This window comes from Mustelus asterias, chromosome 15 (assembly GCF_964213995.1).
Source record: "Mustelus asterias chromosome 15, sMusAst1.hap1.1, whole genome shotgun sequence".
NCBI lineage: Eukaryota > Metazoa > Chordata > Chondrichthyes > Carcharhiniformes > Triakidae > Mustelus > Mustelus asterias.
The window spans coordinates 79,060,330-79,078,763 of record NC_135815.1 but is presented as its reverse complement, the minus strand read 5'-3'; positions in this window follow the sequence as shown (position 1 = coordinate 79,078,763).

The window sequence follows — 18,434 nt, the reverse complement described above, 5'->3', positions numbered from 1 at the left end:
GGGTCAAAGAGCTGTGAAGAAGGCCTATAGTGTGTTAGCTTTTATTAACAGGGGGTTGGAGTTTAAGAGCTGTGGGGTTATGCTGCAACTGTACAGGACCTTGGTGAGACCACATTTGGAATATTGTGTACAGTTCTGGTCACCTCACTATAAGAAGGATGTGGAAGCGCTGGAAAGAGTGCAGAGGAGATTTACCAGGATGCTGCCTGGTTTGGAGGGTAGGTCTTATGAGGAAAGGTTGAGGCAGCTCGGGCTGTTCTCTCTGGAGCGGAGGAGGCTGAGGGGAGACTTAATAGAGGTTTATAAAATGATGAAGGGGATAGATAGAGTGAACGTTCAAAGACTATTTCCTCGGGTGGATGGAGCTATTACAAGGGGGCATAACTATAGGGTTCATGGTGGGAGATATAGGAAGGATATCAGAGGTAGGTTCTTTACGCAGAGAGTGGTTGGGGTGTGGAATGGACTGCCTGCAGTGATAGTGGAGTCAGACACTTTAGGAACATTTAAGCGGTTATTGGATAGGCACATGGAGCACTTGTCGGCCTATCCACATATTGTGTCAGGAAACCCTCCTGCACACACTGCACAAAAACTGCCCCATCCAAACTATTTGACCTACAAAGGTTCCAATCAATATTTGGAAAGTTAAAGTCCCCCATGACAACTACCCTGTGACCCCCACACATATCCATAATCTGCTTAGCAATTTCTTCCTCCACATCTCTATTACTATTTGGGGGCCTATAGTAAACTCCTAACAATGTGACCGCCTCTTTCCTATTTCTAACTTCAGCCCATATTACCTCAGTGTGCAGATCCCCCTCGAAGTGCCTTTCCGCAGCCGTTAGACTATCCTTGATTAACAATGCCACTCCTCCACCTCTCTTACCAGCTTCCCTACACTTACTGAAACATCTGTACCCCGGAACGTCCAACAACCATTCCTGTCCTTGTTCTACCTACGTCTCCGTAATGGCCACAACATCGTAGTCCCAAGTACCAATCCACGACCCAAGTTCATCTACTTTGTTCCGGATGCTCCTTGCATTGAAGTAGACACACTTCAACCCACCTTCCTGTCTACCGGTACCCACCCTTGACCTTGATACCTTCCCCAGTACCTCACCACCCTCAACACTGACTTCTGGACTACAACTCCTTTTCCCACTTCCCTGACAAATTAGTTTAAACCCCCATGAAGAGTTGTAGCAAATTTCCCTCCTAGGATATTGGTGCCCCTCTGGTTCAGGTGCACCCCGTCCTGTTTGTACAGGTCCCACCTTCCCCAGAATGTGTTCCAATTATCCACGTATCTGAAACCCTCCCTCCTACACCATCCCTGCAACCACATGTTTAACTGCACTCTCTCCCTGTTCCTCAACTCGCTATCACGTGGCACTGGTAACGTACCAGAGATGACCACATGTTTTGTCTTGGCTCTCAGCTTCCAGCCCAGCTCCCGAAATTCCTGTTTTAAATCCCCGTCCCTTCTCTTACCTATGTCGTTGGTACCAATGTGTACCACGACTTGTGACTGTTTCCCCTCCCCCTTAAGAATCCAGAAGACACGGTCCGAGACGTCACAGACCCTGGCATCCAGTAGGCAACATACCATCCTCGAGTCTCTTTTGCTGCCACAGCACCTCCTATCTATCCCTCTAACTAACGAATCCCCAATAACTATTGCCCTCCCGCTCTCCTCCTTACCCTCCCAAGCCACAGAGACGGACACAGTGCTGGAGATCCTCTCACTGCGGCTCATCACTGGTATGTCGTCCCCCTCAACCGTATCCAAAGTGGAATACTTGTTGCTAAGGGGAACGACCACAGGGGATCCCTGCACTGATTGCTTCCTCCCAGCCCCTCTCACCGTCACCCATCTATTTTCATTCCTCGGAGTAACTGTATCCCTAAAGCATCTGTCTATGGCCACCTCTGCATCCCTAATGATCCTAAGTTCAGCCAACTCTAGCTCCAGTTCCCTAACACGGTTTTGGAGGAGCTGCAGATGGATGCACTTCCCACAGATGTAATCAGCAGGGACACTGACGGAGTCCCTCACCTCAAACATAGTGCAAGAGGAACATAGCACTGCCTGCACACCCATCCCCTCTAGGTACCTTGCCAGTACCAGGTAGAAACAGCAAAAATGAATTTAAACTCACCCCTGCTCGCCCTTTCCCCCTAAGCCCTGTGAGCCAAAGCCCTTACAGCTTTCACTCAGCTTCCCACTCACTCCACAGCCCGCTCCCGACGCTGCCCGCTGTATAGAGTGACTTTTATGCTAAAAAACACAATCTCCCAGAATCCCCTGCAGCCTACTCCCACTTCCTCAGAGTTTAAACCTTTGAAAAAAGCCCGCGAGAAAAACGGATTAAATAAATAAATAATGTGATAGATATGAGGTTATCCACTTTGGTAACCAAAATAGGAAGGCAGATTATTTGAATGGGTGTAAATTGAGAGAGGCGGATACTCAGCGAGACCTTTGTGTCCTTGTGCATCAGTCGCTGAAAGTAAGCATGCAGGTACAGCAGGCAGTAAAGAAGGCAAATGGTATTTTGGCCTTCATAGTGAGAGGGTTTGAATACAGGAATAGGGATGTTTTACTACAATTGTAGAGGGCATTGGTGAAGTCACCTGGAGTATTGTGTGCAGTTTTGGTGACCTTATCTGAGGAAGAATGTTCTTGCTATAGAGGGAGTGCAGCGAGGGTTTATCAGGCTGATTCCTGGGATGGCAGGGCTGTCATATGAGGAGAGACTAAGATGGTTGGGATTATATTCATTGGAGTTTAAAAGAGTGAGAAGGGATCTCATAGAAACTTACAAAATTCTAACAGGATTAGACAGGATAGAATCAGAAAGACTGTTCCCGATGGTGGGGGAGTCCAGAACTGGGGTCATAGTTTGAGGATGAGGGGTAAATATTTTGGAACAGAGGTGAGGAGAAATTTCTTCACCCAGAGAGTGGTAAATTTGTGGAATTCACTACCACAGAAAGTAGTTGCGTGATTTCAAGAAGGAATTAGATATACCTTGGGGCTAAAGGGATCAAGGGATATGGAGGGGAAGGCGAGATTGGTATTGAATTTGATGATCAGCCATGATCATAATGAATGGTGGAGCAGGCTCGAGGGGCCGAATGGCCTACTCCTGCTTTTATTTTCTAGATATGTAACCCCAGGTTACTGTGGGAGGCAAGGGAAGAGATTGCTGAGTCTCTGGCGATGATCTTTGCTTCATCAATGGAGACGGGAGAGGTTCCGGAGGATTGGAGGATTGCGGATGTGGTTCCGTTAATCAAGAAAGGGAGAAGAGATAACCCAGGAAATTATAGACCAGTGAGTCTAACCTCAGTGGTTGGTAAGTTGATGGAGAAGATCCTGAGAGGCAGGATTTATGAACATCTGGAGAGGAATAGTATGATCAGAAATAGCCAGCACGGCTTTGTCCAAGGCAGATCATGCCTTACGAGCCTAATTGAATTTTTTGAAGGTGTAACTAGACACATAGACGAGGGAAGAGCGGTAGATGTAGTTTATATGGATTTCAGCAAGGCGTTTGATAAGGTGCCCCATGCAAGGCTCATTGAGAAAGTGAAGGGGCATGGGATACAAGGGGACATTGCTTTGTGGATTCAGAACTGGCTTGCCCACAAAAGGCAAAGAGTGGTTGTAGATGGGTCTTTTTCAGCATGGAGGTTGGTCACCAGTGGAGTGCCCCAGGGATCTGTTCTGGGACCCTTGCTCTTTGTGATTTTTATAAATGACCTGGATGAGGAAGTGGAAGGATGGGTTGGCAAGTTTGCTGATGACACAAAGGTTGGTGGGGTTGTGGATAGTGTAGAGGGATGTCAGCAGTTGCAACGAGACATAGATAAGATGCAAGACTGGGCGGAGAAGTGGCAGATGGACTTCAGCCCAGATAAGTGTGTGGTGGTTCATTTTGGCAGGTCGATTAGGATGAAAGAATATAATATTAAGGGTAAGACGCTTGGCAGTGTGGAAGATCAGAAGGATCTTGGGGTCCCGGTTCATAGGACGCTCAAAGCAGCGTTGCAGGTAGAGGCTGTGGTTAAGAAGGCGTATGGAATACTGGCCTTCATCAATAGAGGAATTGAGTTTAGAAATTGGGAGATAATGCTGCAGCTGTAAAGGACCCTGGTCAGACCCCACCTGGAGTACTGTGCCCAGTTCTGGTCGCCTCATTACAGAAAGGATACGGAAGCCATAGAAAGGGTGCAGAGGAGATTTACAAGGATGTTGCCTGGATTAGGTGGCATGCCTTATGAGGATAGGTTGAGAGAGCTAGCTCTTTTCTCCTTGGAGAGGCGAAGGATGAGAGGTGACCTGATAGAGGTGTACAAGATGTTGAGGGGTATTGATAGAGTGGATTCTCAGAGGCTTTTACCCAGGGCTGAAATGGTTGCCTCAAGAGGTCACAGGTTTAGGGTGCCGGGGAGTAGGTACAGAGGAGATGTTAGGGGTAAGTTTTTCACTCAGAGGATGGTGGGTGTGTGGAATCGGCTGCCGGTAGTGGTGGTGGAGGCGGATTCGATAGGGTCTTTTAAGAGACTTTTGGATAAGTTCATGGAAGTTAGTAAGATAGAGGGTTATAGGTAAGCCTAGTAGGTAGGGACATGTTGGGCGCAACTTGTGGGCCAAAGGGCCTGTTTGTGCTGTAGCTTTTCTATGTTTTATGTTCTATGTTTTTATAGAAACCCTACAGTGCAGAAGGAGGCCATTCGGCCCATCGAGTCTGCACCGACCACAATCCCACCCAGGCCCTACCCCCACACATTTTACCCACTAATCCCTCTAACCTACACATCTCAGGACTCTAAGGGGCAATTTTTTGTAACCTGGCCAATCAACCTAACCCGCACATCTTTGGACTGTGGGAGGAAACCGGAGCACCCGGAGGAAACCCACGCAGACACGAGGAGAATGTGCAAACTCCACACAGACAGTGACCCGAGCCGGGAATCGAACCGGCTCGGGTCACTGTCTGTGACCCGAGCAATTAACTCCAGGTGACAATTAACTCCAGGTGACAACTTTTCCTCCAGGGTTATGTATCGATTTTTAATGTAATAAAACTGAGGAACAAAATTAGGCTTGCATTGTCAAGGTATTTTTCTTAGAACTGCTTTTAACAATGTTTTTTCAATGTTGCCTCTAGATACGTAACAGTCCTTCTTTCCTTACCTAAATGCTGCCCTTACGCAACATGATCCTTAAACATAGGATTATCTTTTACAAAGATGCTGACAACGCCCACTCTCACACACTATCAATTTTGGTCTCTTTCTCGTCCTGCCTGATTTTCTGTCCATTTTAATTATTAGACAGCAAATTGGATTAGCTCTGCTCCTCGCTACAGATTTTTATGTACTTCTTATGCCAGGCAATCCATATCTGAGACAATGTTTTAGGGAATGAGATGTTAAGGACGACAATATAATAATCATTTAAGTCTCTCTGATTGTAAAGACTCGATTGGCCTTGAGGTAACATGCCTGCAGATGGATATAAGACTGAAACTGGCAGCCAGCAGATATAATAATGGAATACCTTAGTCCCTGGCCCTGTGAAGCAGCAGTGCCAGCCACTGTGCCACTTACCACCCACTGTACAGACCAGACCAGGGAGGGATGGCAGGTTCCTTTATTGACTAACTTAAGGTATACTCTTATGTATCTGGATGCCAGATTTACTTTTCAAACTAATCCATTTGATCATGCCAGCAGACAGATGGTTATTAGCAAAGCACTGCTGGTACTTAATCTACACAATTTACACAGCATGTGTAAGTTTTTCATTGCTGGTCTAACTGAGATTACCCCATCCACTAACGCAGGTACATTGATGAACTAATTGGATTTTAGTCTAGCTGTTGTTAATGGTTATTTTCACAAAGTCCATAAATTAGCAGAATTATTGAATTTAATTTCACAACTTGGATGGAATTATGAGCTCATGACCACTCGGCCGCCATACTCGCTTTCTTGAGTTTGAATGTCTGCATTTTGGTATTGTCTTTCTTCAGCTGTTTAATGTTTGTCAAAAGCAGCCACTAATTAATACCAATAGATTAACACAGTTTCCAGATCATTTCCAGCCTATTCTTTTTTAGGGCCCTTTTCCTTTACCCATGTCATGGAGTGCATTGCTGCGAAAGTTGTCACCTGGAGTTAATTGCACTTATTTCCAACTGGTTTTGGTGCACAATTTTAATTTTTTTCCTTCAGGTTTCATTCTTCTCAACACAATCCTGGCAATAAATTGATGAATAGTCGTGAATAAATTATTCTTCCACCTCTGAAATCTAGGCTCAAATGCACCTCAAATATCTGGGACAAGAGCCTTTACTGGGCTCTGGGTTCTCCGTTCCAGAGGCATGTATGTTTTCAATCCGGCTTCGGGAGAGACGAGCTGGATTGTGACCCAAACTGGCAATCTTGCTCAATGGGCACAAGGACAGCTCATCTGAAACAGGGAAGTGTAAAATAGTTCAATAGGGTGTAAAGATTAAGTACCACTGTCAGCATAGAAAGAGACATCTTTACTCTGCAGCTAGCTGGTAGGTAAAGCATGGGTGTATGAAAGGGGAAACTTTTGATTTGATTTATTATTGTGACATATATTAGTATACAGTAAAAAGTATTGTTTCTTGCACGCTACACAGACAAGGCGTACCGTTCATAGAGAATGAAATGAGAGAGTGCAGAATGTAGTGTTACAGTCATAGCTAGGGTGTAGAGAAAGATCAACTTAATGCGAAGCAGGTCCATTCAAAAGTCTGACGGCAGCAGGGAAGAAGCTGTTCTTGTGTCGGTTGGTATGTGACCTCAGGCTTTTGTATCTTTTTCCCAACGGAAGAAGGTGGAAGAGAGTATGTCCGAGGTACATGGGGTCTTTAATCATGCGGGCTGCGTTGCCGAGGCAGCGGGAAGTGTCGACAGAGTCAATGGATGGGAAGCTGGTTTGCGCGATGGATTGGGCTACATTCAGGAAACTGTTCCATTTTCTAGCGTTGCTATCCCTAAGCATAAATATATCTAGAGTTATTTTCAAAGCATATCTCCAACACCTGAACATTGCCTCTTTAATGTGCATTCCAATCACTCGAACATCTTTATAATAGAGCACAGCTGATTAGGTAGGAAATTGCAATAAATTATATTCGGCGTGTATTATCAAAAAGATTAAAGTCTGTGTCCAACATTCTTATACATTTTTTCTTCAACTTACTACTCCACTGTTTATTTAAAAGAAAACTCACCAATCGTGCTGCTTTTTAGAACAGCAGTTTCAAATACAATATGTTGAAGTGGCTGACTTCCATTAACAGTGATGTCTGCGTACAATCTTTACTATGGTACTTGAAGATTGGATGCAGAACCCCAGATAGCTAACTTATTTGACAGACTATTGTTGTAAGCAGATATTTTAAGGTAATTCAGCAGAATTAAACATAGTAACTACTAAGCAAAGCACAGCAAAATCCATCTATTTCTTGAAGAATGAATCCCCTTCCCCTGGTATTATATTGTATTTATATTCTTTATAAAAAGCTATAGTATTAGTAAATTGCATAGGACAAAAAAAATCTCATTTGCAGTATCGATTTGCTTTCTTGCACGTACTGTGCATTTGGTTTTAGTCAATTTCTCTAGTGTATGTAAACAAAGCATGCTGATTACAGGTTTGTATTTACGTCATGACTTTCAGGACCTCCGGACATCCCAGTGCTCTACAATGAGGTGCTTGTTGAAGTGCACTCAGTGATGTAATTTTGGAAATAAGGAAGCCGCAAGCAGCAATGAGGTAACAACCAAATAATCTAGTTTAGTGACTTCTTTCGTAAGTTAAATTTTGGCTAGAACACACAAGAGACCATAATTGTTCTTCTTTGGAATAGTTGCATGACCTTGCAGAACCGATTACATTGGTTTTGGGGCAGTAAACAACCACCTATGGAGATGAGCAGCTAATATGCACCAAGGGATAAGCATTTCTTTGGGTTCTGTTGTGTTCACCTGAAAAACTCAATGGGATATAGTGTCTGACAGCACTTTAAAGCAACAAGAATGTACTGAATATTACATCTCCGAAGATAATAACGTAATTTTCCAACTAAGTGATGTCAGTACCCTCCCCTCCCCACCGAGAGTTGATATAAATTCAGGTGTGAGCTGCACAGCATTCCGATCAGTATTTTTATTGGTCAGAAAATCATTGATTCCCTCCAGTACAGAAGGAGGCCATTCAGCCCATCGAGCCTGCACCAGCAACAACTCTACCCTATCCCCGTAACCCTACATATTTACCCTGCTAATCCCCCCGAAACTAAGGTCAATTTAGCATGACCAATCAATCTAACCCGCACATCTTTGGAGTGTGGGAGGAAACCGGAGCACCCGGAAGAAACTCACACAGACACAGGGAGAACGTGCAAACTCCACACAGTCACCCAAGACTGGAATCGAATCTGGGTCCCTGGCACTGTGAGGCAGCAGTGCTAACCACCGTGCCACACAATCATGCAGTGTCCAGTCAAACATCTAACATGTTCTCAAGAGTGGACAACAAGCTCCAGTGGGAGCTTGATAACAAGAAAATTATGACAAAACAGTGACTCATGTTTGGTGCCAGCAGTCTTAATCATTATTTATGAATGAGGACCAGACAGTAAATGTTGATAGGATGTTTGATTACAATTGATGGGGGCACCTTGCTGAAATCAATCCTGTCTTCACCCAACATTTATTTTGGCCTTTTCCAGTCTGACAATCACAGCATCCTCACAATAAATGTTATTAAAGATTAATTATTTTCACAGTACACATTTGTGTGATCTAGAGGATAATGTGGAAAATTTACTGAAAATCCGTGAGAAGAAACCTGCCTCTTTGGATTTCCTATTAAAAAGTACTTGGCACATTTTTTTCCCTTCTTTTTCTATGTCTTACAAACAGTGCAGCATAATTCCCATTGGAACACATCACTGTCTCAAAAATGTAATTTTTGGTTTGGCTGTAACATCATCGTGCTGAATGTGACATTCAGCTGTTCTCTTTCCCTAGTGACAAAGACAGTGCCACTGCAACAACACATTCTACACACCTACTGTTCAGGCCATGCACTCATTGTCATTGCATAGTGGGCTGCGCAGCCTCAGTCCAGCCCCCGGATTCTTGGGAAGCCTGTCACTGCATTTGCATTGAAGTATCCTGACATGCCAGGGGCAGCACAGTGGTTAGCACTGCTGCCTCACAGCACCAGGGACCCGGGTTCGATTCGGGTCACTGTCTGTGTGGAGTCTGCACGTTCTCCCTGTGTCTGCGTGGATGCTGCGTGGAAACCTGGATGCTCCAGTTTCCTCCCACAGTCTGAAGGACGTGCTGGTTAGGTGCATTGGCCATGCTAAATTCCCCCCCAGTGTACCTGAACAGGTGCCGGAGTGTGGCGACTAGGGGCTTTTCACAGTAACTTCATTGCAAGTCTGCTTGTGACACTAATAAATAAACTTTAGAAACTTTAGGGGGTCATGTTCTATAATTCCAAGTGCCAGGGTGTGGGCAGGTGAGCACAAATCAGCCTGGATCAGTCCTTTAACAAAACAGACTAGAAAGCTCAAAGATAAAGGCAGAATACTGCAGACGCTGGAATATGAAACAAAGACAGAAAATGCTGGAAAATCTCAGCAGGTCTGACAGCCTCTGTTTCGAGTCTGAAATGTTGGCTCTATTCTCCCTCCACAGATGCTGTCAAGCCTGCTGAGATTTTCCAGCATTTTCTGTTTTTGTTGTTGTTGAGTCTAGAAAGCTCCTCTTGGTTCAAAGCTAAATTTCTCACTGACTCTTGTTCACTGCGACATATCAACAGCATGAGATACATTTTGTGAGGCTTCACTCAGTTGCTTGAGAGATTGTAAAACCGGGCATGCCCAACTTGCTGTGCATTTCACCATGCACAATGCAGTGGAGTTGCAGGAAACTACACAACTGATATGTGTGAAACTTATCTTCATATGCAACAAAAGACCAAGTTCAGTGGCATTACCTTCCCTATATATATAAAAGAAAGTGCAAGGCCTGCACACTGGTCTCCAGTAGAGCCAATTTATTATTTTTTGTCTGTTCTTTGATTTTGTTTGGAGTACTTGGTTATACATACATTGTCTGGGCTCTTTGACATGGACTTACTTCACAGTTCTGCTCCTGTACCGTAAACACTGTGAAGATACGAAACAACTGCTGCAATCATAATAACACCAATGATGGCTTGGCTATGTCAACTTCAATTCAGTTGTAACCTGGATGTGGAGGACCACTTCATGATGCCACATTACCTGCCCAAAGTGTGCATATCTGCTTCAATGCAGATGCAGTGATAGATTCCCAAGTCCTGATGGCCTGATAAATGGTTTTCATTTGGACATCAAGCTGTTTGGAATTTTAGTGCTGTTATGTTAAAGAGTAGTAGTAATTCTGGGATCTAGATTAATGTTATATGGGAGTTCATGTTCTGTGTCTCCTCTGCCACCCTGGCCACCACAGCAATTCATGAATTTGAATTTTTTTTAAATTCTGGAAATTAAAAAGCTACTGATAGTTTTTAAAAATGACCATGAAGTTGTCTGATCATTGTAAAAACCTAAGTAATTCACTAATGTTCTTCAGCAAAGCCTACATGTGACTTCAAAGCCACAGGATGGGTGACTCTCAGTTGCTCTCTGAAGTTGAGAAGCCAATCTAATATCAAACTTGTACAAAGAAGAAGATGGCTCTTCACTATCTCAAGGTATCCAATGATGGTCAATGTGATCTTGCAGGTGATGCTCACATCCTAGGAATTAATTTTTCAAAGCGATATTGCTGATCACACGGTCAATAGAAATATAGGTAGATCCAGTGCACCAACTATCAGTGCATACAATAATTCGGCATGTACTTAAATGGAGAACCAACATCAAAATCACTTCCTTCTGTCATCCTGAGTTCTAGATGCAATATGCAACAACTCCTGCACTAACATGTCTAAAACAAAAAGTCACAGCAGCCCATCCCTCCCCCACCCCTCCCTTCACCCCCACTTCCCCCATCCCTTTTTGCACTATATATGTTGACTTATGATATCACCTTCCATCTCCAAAGTCTTAGAACTGTAGTCACTTCCCAAACTTGTGCTGGATTTTCCCTGAACCCCATGTTTGAATCTCTTTAATTGGCTTTCTGCCTTGCCACAGTACCAAAATTACTATCAAAAGTCACAGATAGCATCCTATATGACTGTGAGGCTAACTGTATTTCCTTGTCTTTCTCACCCTGTCTACAGTTGGCCTCACCATCTTCATCTAACTCCATTTCATCATTATCCAGCTTCATGGAACTGTATGCACCTGGTTTCTTTCTTATTCAACTGTAGCCAGAGTGTCTCCTGCAGTGGCTTCTCTTCCCACACCTCCACGGTTAACCTTTGATGTTTCCCTTGGTTCTGTCCTTGGCATCCTGCTACTTCTCATCTACATACTGACCCAGCCCTAGCTCAACATTACCTCGTGACCCCTTCACTGCCTTGAAATTGTCAAGCGGCTTGTCTGACATTCAGAAATAGATGGAAAAACTGGAAAAACCGAAGCCACTATCTTCATTCCCTCTAGAAACTCCATTCCCTAGCACTAACCCCATCATTCTCCCTGACAACTGAGATTAAACCTATCTGTTTACGGCCAATCAACTATCCACACCAAGACTGCCTTCTCCCACCTCTTTAACATCGCCTGACTCCTGTCACAGCTATCTGCTACTGAAGCCTTCGCCTATATCTTTGTTACCTCCAGGCTTGACTATTCCAATGCACTCCTCACTGACCTCTAAAATTCTACCCTCTGCGAGCCAAAACTTGGCTGCCCATGTCCCAACTTGCATCAAGTCTCATTCACCCATCATCCCTATACTCATTGACCTATATTGGCTCATGGTTAAGGAATATCTCAATTTTCAAGCTCTCATCTTTGTTTTAAAATCTGTCTAAGGTCCTGGCCTCTCTTTATATCTGCAATCTCCTCCACAACCCTCCCAAAATATCTGCACTCATCTAATTTTGGCCTTTCCAACATCCCTGATTTTAATTGCATTATCATTGCTCTCCATGTTTTCAGCTATCTTAATCCTAAACTCTGTAATTCCCTCCCTAAACCACTTGACATCGCTACCTTTTTTTCCTCCTTTAAGACACTCCTTAAAACCCAGCTCATAGGCAAAGGCTTGACCAATCTGCCCGAATAACTCTCTATGTAGCCTGTTGCCAAGTTGGTTTAGTAACATTTCTATTCTGTGAGTCTTCCTATGTTAATGGCACTACATAAATACAAGTTGTGGTTGATGAAGATAAGCAATTGTGATTGCTTTAACAGGGCTTTTCTCACACATAGAAGTACAAAAGCAATGTCTAGGCAAACATTACTTTCAAATCAGACACCAAAGTATTTTACATAATGATATTCAAAGTTAACATGCAAAATGCATTAATGCAAAATTTAGATGATTTAAAAGGTCATGATTGAAATGTTTAAAATTATTTGCATTTTTAATGGATACACAAATGACTACTGATCAATGCCAGATGTTATACAAGTATCAAGTTGGAACAAGTGCTGCCATTACAGCAGCAACATCAATTTTTAACCTTGCTTTTTCTGCCATCTTAAGAAGGTAGTGACTCTGCAGTTACTGGCAGGTTTATTGTCCAAGTAGCAGTTCGTCATAGTTGATCTTCCAATAACGAGTGTCGGCAGGGTATTTGTGAGGAGTTATCTTTACTTCACCCAATGTCCACATGTACACTTCCTATCAAGCATCGTTGGATGCCATTCAGGAACAGGAAATCCAACTGCATCTTTTCCCTTCCTTCGTGTGGTTACACTTGTGTCAACCCTGGAACTCCAACTGTGATTGATTAATAAAATGAAGATTAAGGATTTAATCTGGGTCTTCTGTGTACTCACCAAACCATTGGGATTTTTAAATGTTTAGTCAACAAAATGTTCACCTGATAAATAGTGCCAAGCACTTTAATATATCCCACCACCAATCATTGCAATAAAAGTGAATAAAATAAATGAATAAGGCATTACTCTGAAGCAAGGATGCTTGCATGCCTCAGATCTGGACAGAGTATGAACAATTATCGACTACTGAGAGATCCAATAACACAGATGGTCAAAGGCTTGTCAAACAGATGGTTTCATGTGAAACCAATGTCACGGAAGGAAAAATAAACTGACAGTCAGTTCATTTTCTCCTCCTCCTCCTTCGTAAACTGAAAAACAATGGTGACGGAGTGAATAGCACAGTAGCAATCAGCAGAATTGAATAAATGGATCCAAATTCAAATTCTCCAACTCCCCCGAGTTCACATTGCCTTCCAAAAAAGGGAGAGGAAGTAATAATCACTAGGTTTGTGCTTCTGCTGAAGAGTAGAATTGACAAAGGGCTACAAATTGGCTGTCTGGCTCCAAAGACACGCAAAGTATGTAGCTCAGTAAGACTTCCATAGGGAAGGGGGAATTGAGAAATGCCAACGATTCAAATCCAGATGGGATGACATCACCTACAGCTAAAAACTTCCCTTTAGGCCCTGGCAGTGAAATAATAGAGATGAGAACGAAATATGATCAGCAACATCTGTTAACTTTGGCTCAGTTGGAAGTAATCTTGCCACTGAGGCAGAAGGTCCAGGATTCAATTCCCACTACAGAGATTTGAGCACCATGTCCAGTCTGATACAATAGTGTGTCATTGAGGGACTGCTGCGTGCTGAGGTTCTGTCTTTTGATAAGATGTTTATCTGAGCCTCATCCTCTCTTCTGGAGGGGGATGGGAAAGATTCCACAACACTTTTTTGAAGAAAAGCAGAGAAATCCTCCTGATCAATATCGATCTCACGACCAACAGCATAGAGACAGATCATCTGGTCATTATATTATTGCTGTTTATGGGACATTTCTGTGTGCAAAACTGAATGTTGTGTTTCCATCATTACAACATTGACTACACTTGAAAAGGGCTTAATAGGCTGTGAAGTGTTTTTGGAGCCTCCTGCGTTTGTGAAAGGAGCTATATGAATGCAAGTTCCTTCTTTAGCAATTTAAGGGATTAAAAAACATAAATGCGGATTTCAAAAATGGAAAACAAAACATGCTTTTATTTAAAATAAACATTATCAGTGGTAATTAAGCTTCTATTTACCTGGATACATTGTCAACTTCAGACCCATAATACAATGCAATATATTAATATTCTAAAAGATTTCTCTACATCAAAAGATACCCCGTGCTACGAACTTGAAACGTCCATGTTTGTGCAGGTGATCTATTGCTCCGCCACTAAACGGAGCTGTCAATGTAAGCCGTGAACCCCTAATTTATCATAATTACTGAAGGTAGGTAGGTGTATCTGATTCCTACTATGCCTTGTGCTGGTCAAACACTGAATAAAAGTCCAATTAATTGCATTTTACTGTCATTGATTCAAGAAGGAAGGAATACAGTTTCAGTTTTCATCTCCATGGTAACAGCCCGTGCTGCTCCACCATCCCTCTGTTCATCTGCAGTAGAGAAAAAAATATGCAAAATTTGTCAGATGCTTTAACTTAATGAAACGCAGAAGAGTAAAATCATACTAAAAAGTGTTTTGGGTTTTAAATTGGGTATTCAAGTTGTGAAGGAGATAATTTTTTTGTTCTTGGAAATTTTGATGTTCACATTAAGTAGAAGATAGGCACAGTGCAGAGCTAAACCTTTTCTACATTGCTTCAAATACATGCCTCAATCATAGCCTAAGAAGGGAATGCTATATTGCACAAATGGATTCTTAAACCTTTTGAAAATTTCAACATAGCAACAAAATGATTAATGACAGACTGCTCTGAAAAGTAAAAGCCCTTGGGTCCAAGGGAAAGTAGCAAGTTGGATCTAAAATTGGCTCAGAAAGCAAAGAGAATGTGCAACAGGTGTTTTTGAGTTTAAAGAACGTTTCCAGTGAGCTTCGTATGAGGCCCCTTGCTTTTGGTCATATATATCAATGGTTTTAGACTTAAATGTAGGGAATCTGATTAATAAGATTGCAGGTGATACTAAAATTATCCATGTGATAAACAAAGATAGTGAAGAAGAAAGCTTTACTCTGCAAGAAGATCTGAATGTTTTCATAAAGTGGGCAGGAGTGTTGCGAACTGAATTCAGTGGAGAACTTTAGATATAAGGTAAGGTTAGTTCGACTAGGGTTCTTTTCTTTGGAACAGAGGAATTTCAGGGAAAATTTAACTGAAAAGTTTTTTTAAAGTTTATTAGTCACAAGTAAGGCTTACATTTACACTGCAATGAAGTTACTGTGAAATTCCCCTAGTGGTCGCCACACTCCGGCGCCTGTTCAGGTCAATGCACCTAACCAGCACGTCTTTCAGACTGTGGGAGGAAACCGGAACACCCAGAGGAAACCCACACAGAGATGGGGAGAACGTGCAAACTCCACACAGACAGTGACCCAAGCCGGGAATTGAACCCGGGTCCCTGGCGCTATGGGGCAACCATTGTGCCACCATGCCAAAATGGAGGTGCCTAGATAGAGTGGCTAGGAAGGACATATTTCCCTTAGTAGAGAGGTCAATAACCAGTAATAATAGATTTAAAATGAACAGAAGAAGGTTTAGTTTGGGAGTTGAAAAATTATTTCCCCTAAAGGCTGGTGGGGGTCAGGGACTCACTTTCAAAAATATGGTGCATGCAGAAAACCTCTTCACATTTAAAAAGTACTCGGATATGCACTTAGGTAAACTACAAGGATATGGACCAAAACAACAGCAAATGGGATTAGGTTGGATAGATTTTTTGTCAGCACTAACACAAGGGCTGAATACCTTCCTTCTAAAATTCCATAAAGTTCTACAATTAAAAACAATGTGATTAGCTTTCTTTATACACTGAATAAATCTTCCAGTATGATGACACATCGATCTGGTTTGGATTATAAAACTTTTACAAATTGATCTTTTACTCACTTAACCCTGTTTCCAATAACCAGTTTTGAAGCGGATAATTTAAACTGGATGAACCCAAAATGTACCCAGTTTAGATGGGTAAAAGGTGTTTTTTGATGAATGTTAAGAATCCCAAGTCTGGGAAAGTGCCTTTCCCAATATCCAAAGCCCAAAGCTACTGTCACATTGGTTACTTTTAACTATTTTGCTGGTTAGTTTAATCTAGAGAACACATGATTGGATGATATATGGCAAAGCTATACTAGAGAGACTACTGCACCTTGTTTGCCACTGTGCATCAGTGTTGGAGGGAGTGTGTATTTAAGGTAGTGGATGAGGTGTCAATTGAGTGTACTGCATTGTCCTGGACGCTGTCAAGCTTCTTGAGCGTTGTTGCAGTTGCACTCATCCAAGTAAGTGGAGAGTACGCCATCACACTCCTGACTTGTGCCTTGCAGATGGAAGACAGATTTTAGGGAGTCAGGAAGTGAGTTACACGTCACAAAATTCCTGGCCTGTGATCTGCTCTTGTAGCCACAGTATTTATATGGCTGGTCCAGTTCAGTTCCTGGTCAATAGCAACTACCAATATGTTAATATGGTGGGTGTTCAGTGATGGTAATGCCATTAAATGTCAAGGGGAAATGGTTCGATTCTCTCTTGTTGGAGATCGTCATTTCCTGGCACTTGCGTTGCACAAGTGTTACTTGCCATTTATCAGCCCCAGCTGTCTTATTGCACATAGACACAGATTGTTTCAGTTTGAGGAGTTGTGAATGGTGCTGATCATTGCGAAATCAACCAACGTCCCCAAGTCTGACTTTATGATGGAGGGAAGGTCATTGATGAAACAGCTGAAGCTGGTTGGGCCATTGGACACTACCCTGAGGAACTCCTGCATCTCTCTGTGTGTGAGAGAGAGAGTGTGTGTGAGGGAGAGAGAGTGTGTGTGAGGGAGAGAGAGTGTGTGTGAGGGAGAGAGTGTGTGTGTGAGAGAGAGAGAGTGTGTGTGAGAGAGAGAGTGTGTGGGAGAGAGAGAATGTGTGAGAGAGTATGTGTGAGAGTGAGTGTGTGAGAGAGCGAGTGTGTGTGAGAGAGTGTGAGTGAGAGAGAGTGTGTGTGAGGGAGAGTGTGTGTGTGAGGGAGAGAGTGTGTGTGTGAGGGAGAGAGAGAGTGTGTGTGAGGATTAGATGATTGACTTCCAACAACTATTACCATCTTCTTTTGTGTTGGGTATGACCCCCCCCCCCCCCCCCCCCCCAACCTCCATTGGAGAGTTTTCCCCCTGATTCCAACTGACTCCAGTTTTGCTAGGGCTCCTTGATGCCACACTTGATCAAATGCTCCCTAGATGTCAAGGGCAGTCATTCTCGCCTCACCTCTTGAATTACGGCTAAGTCTAATGAAGGTGATCCAAAACAAATTGTTCAAAGGTTCAAAGGTTAGGAAAAAATGTTATAAATTATGAGAAAATGAGAAATTCGTAAAGAACAATTCCACAATGAAAGTAATAGCCTTGTGGAATATTACAATTGAAAGCCAGAGGTGGACAAAGGCTGAAAAGAGGTTAGGAGTTGGGTGGCACTGGTGGAACCCAAACTGAATGTCTGTGAGAGGTTATTGCTGAGTAAGTGCCTCTTGATAGCACTGTAAATAGCAACATCCATTTGTTGAGTAAACTGATAGGGTGATAATTGGCCGGGCTGCATTTTTCCTGCTTTTGGTGACACAATTCTGGGACTTGAGAATGTATTAAGTTTTAGAAACGGAAAAAGAACCATTTGGCTGAAAAAATCTTGTCTTTCCCTGACTGATTTCAATCCCGAATTCTCACCATGTCTTCATCTCATTATTCTCCACAAATATGTATTATTGTCCCAATTTATACTATATACACCTCTGGCTTTCAATTGTAATATTCCACAAGGCTATTACTTTCATTGTGGAATTGTTCTTTACGAATTTCTTATTTTCTCATAATTTATAACATTTTTTCCTAACCTTTGAACCTTTGAACAATTTGTTTTGGATCACCTTCATTAGACTTAGCCGTAATTTTTAAAGCCTCTGTTACATCACCTCAAAGTTTCCTCTTTTCCAACAGGGACAAGGCTAATTCCCTGATCTCATAACTTAGAAACTTGGTTGTGCCACGCTGCACCCTCTCCTAAGTGACGTTATTGTTTCTGCGATATTCATAGAGTCATGGAATTCCTACAGTGCAGAGAGACCAGTGGTCCATCGAGTCTGCACCAACATTCCCACCCTTACATTAAGGGGCAATTTTAGCATGGCCAATCAACCTAACCTGCACATCTTTGGAGTGTGGGAGGAAACCGGAGCACCTGGAGGAAACCCATGCAAACATGGGGAGAATATGCAG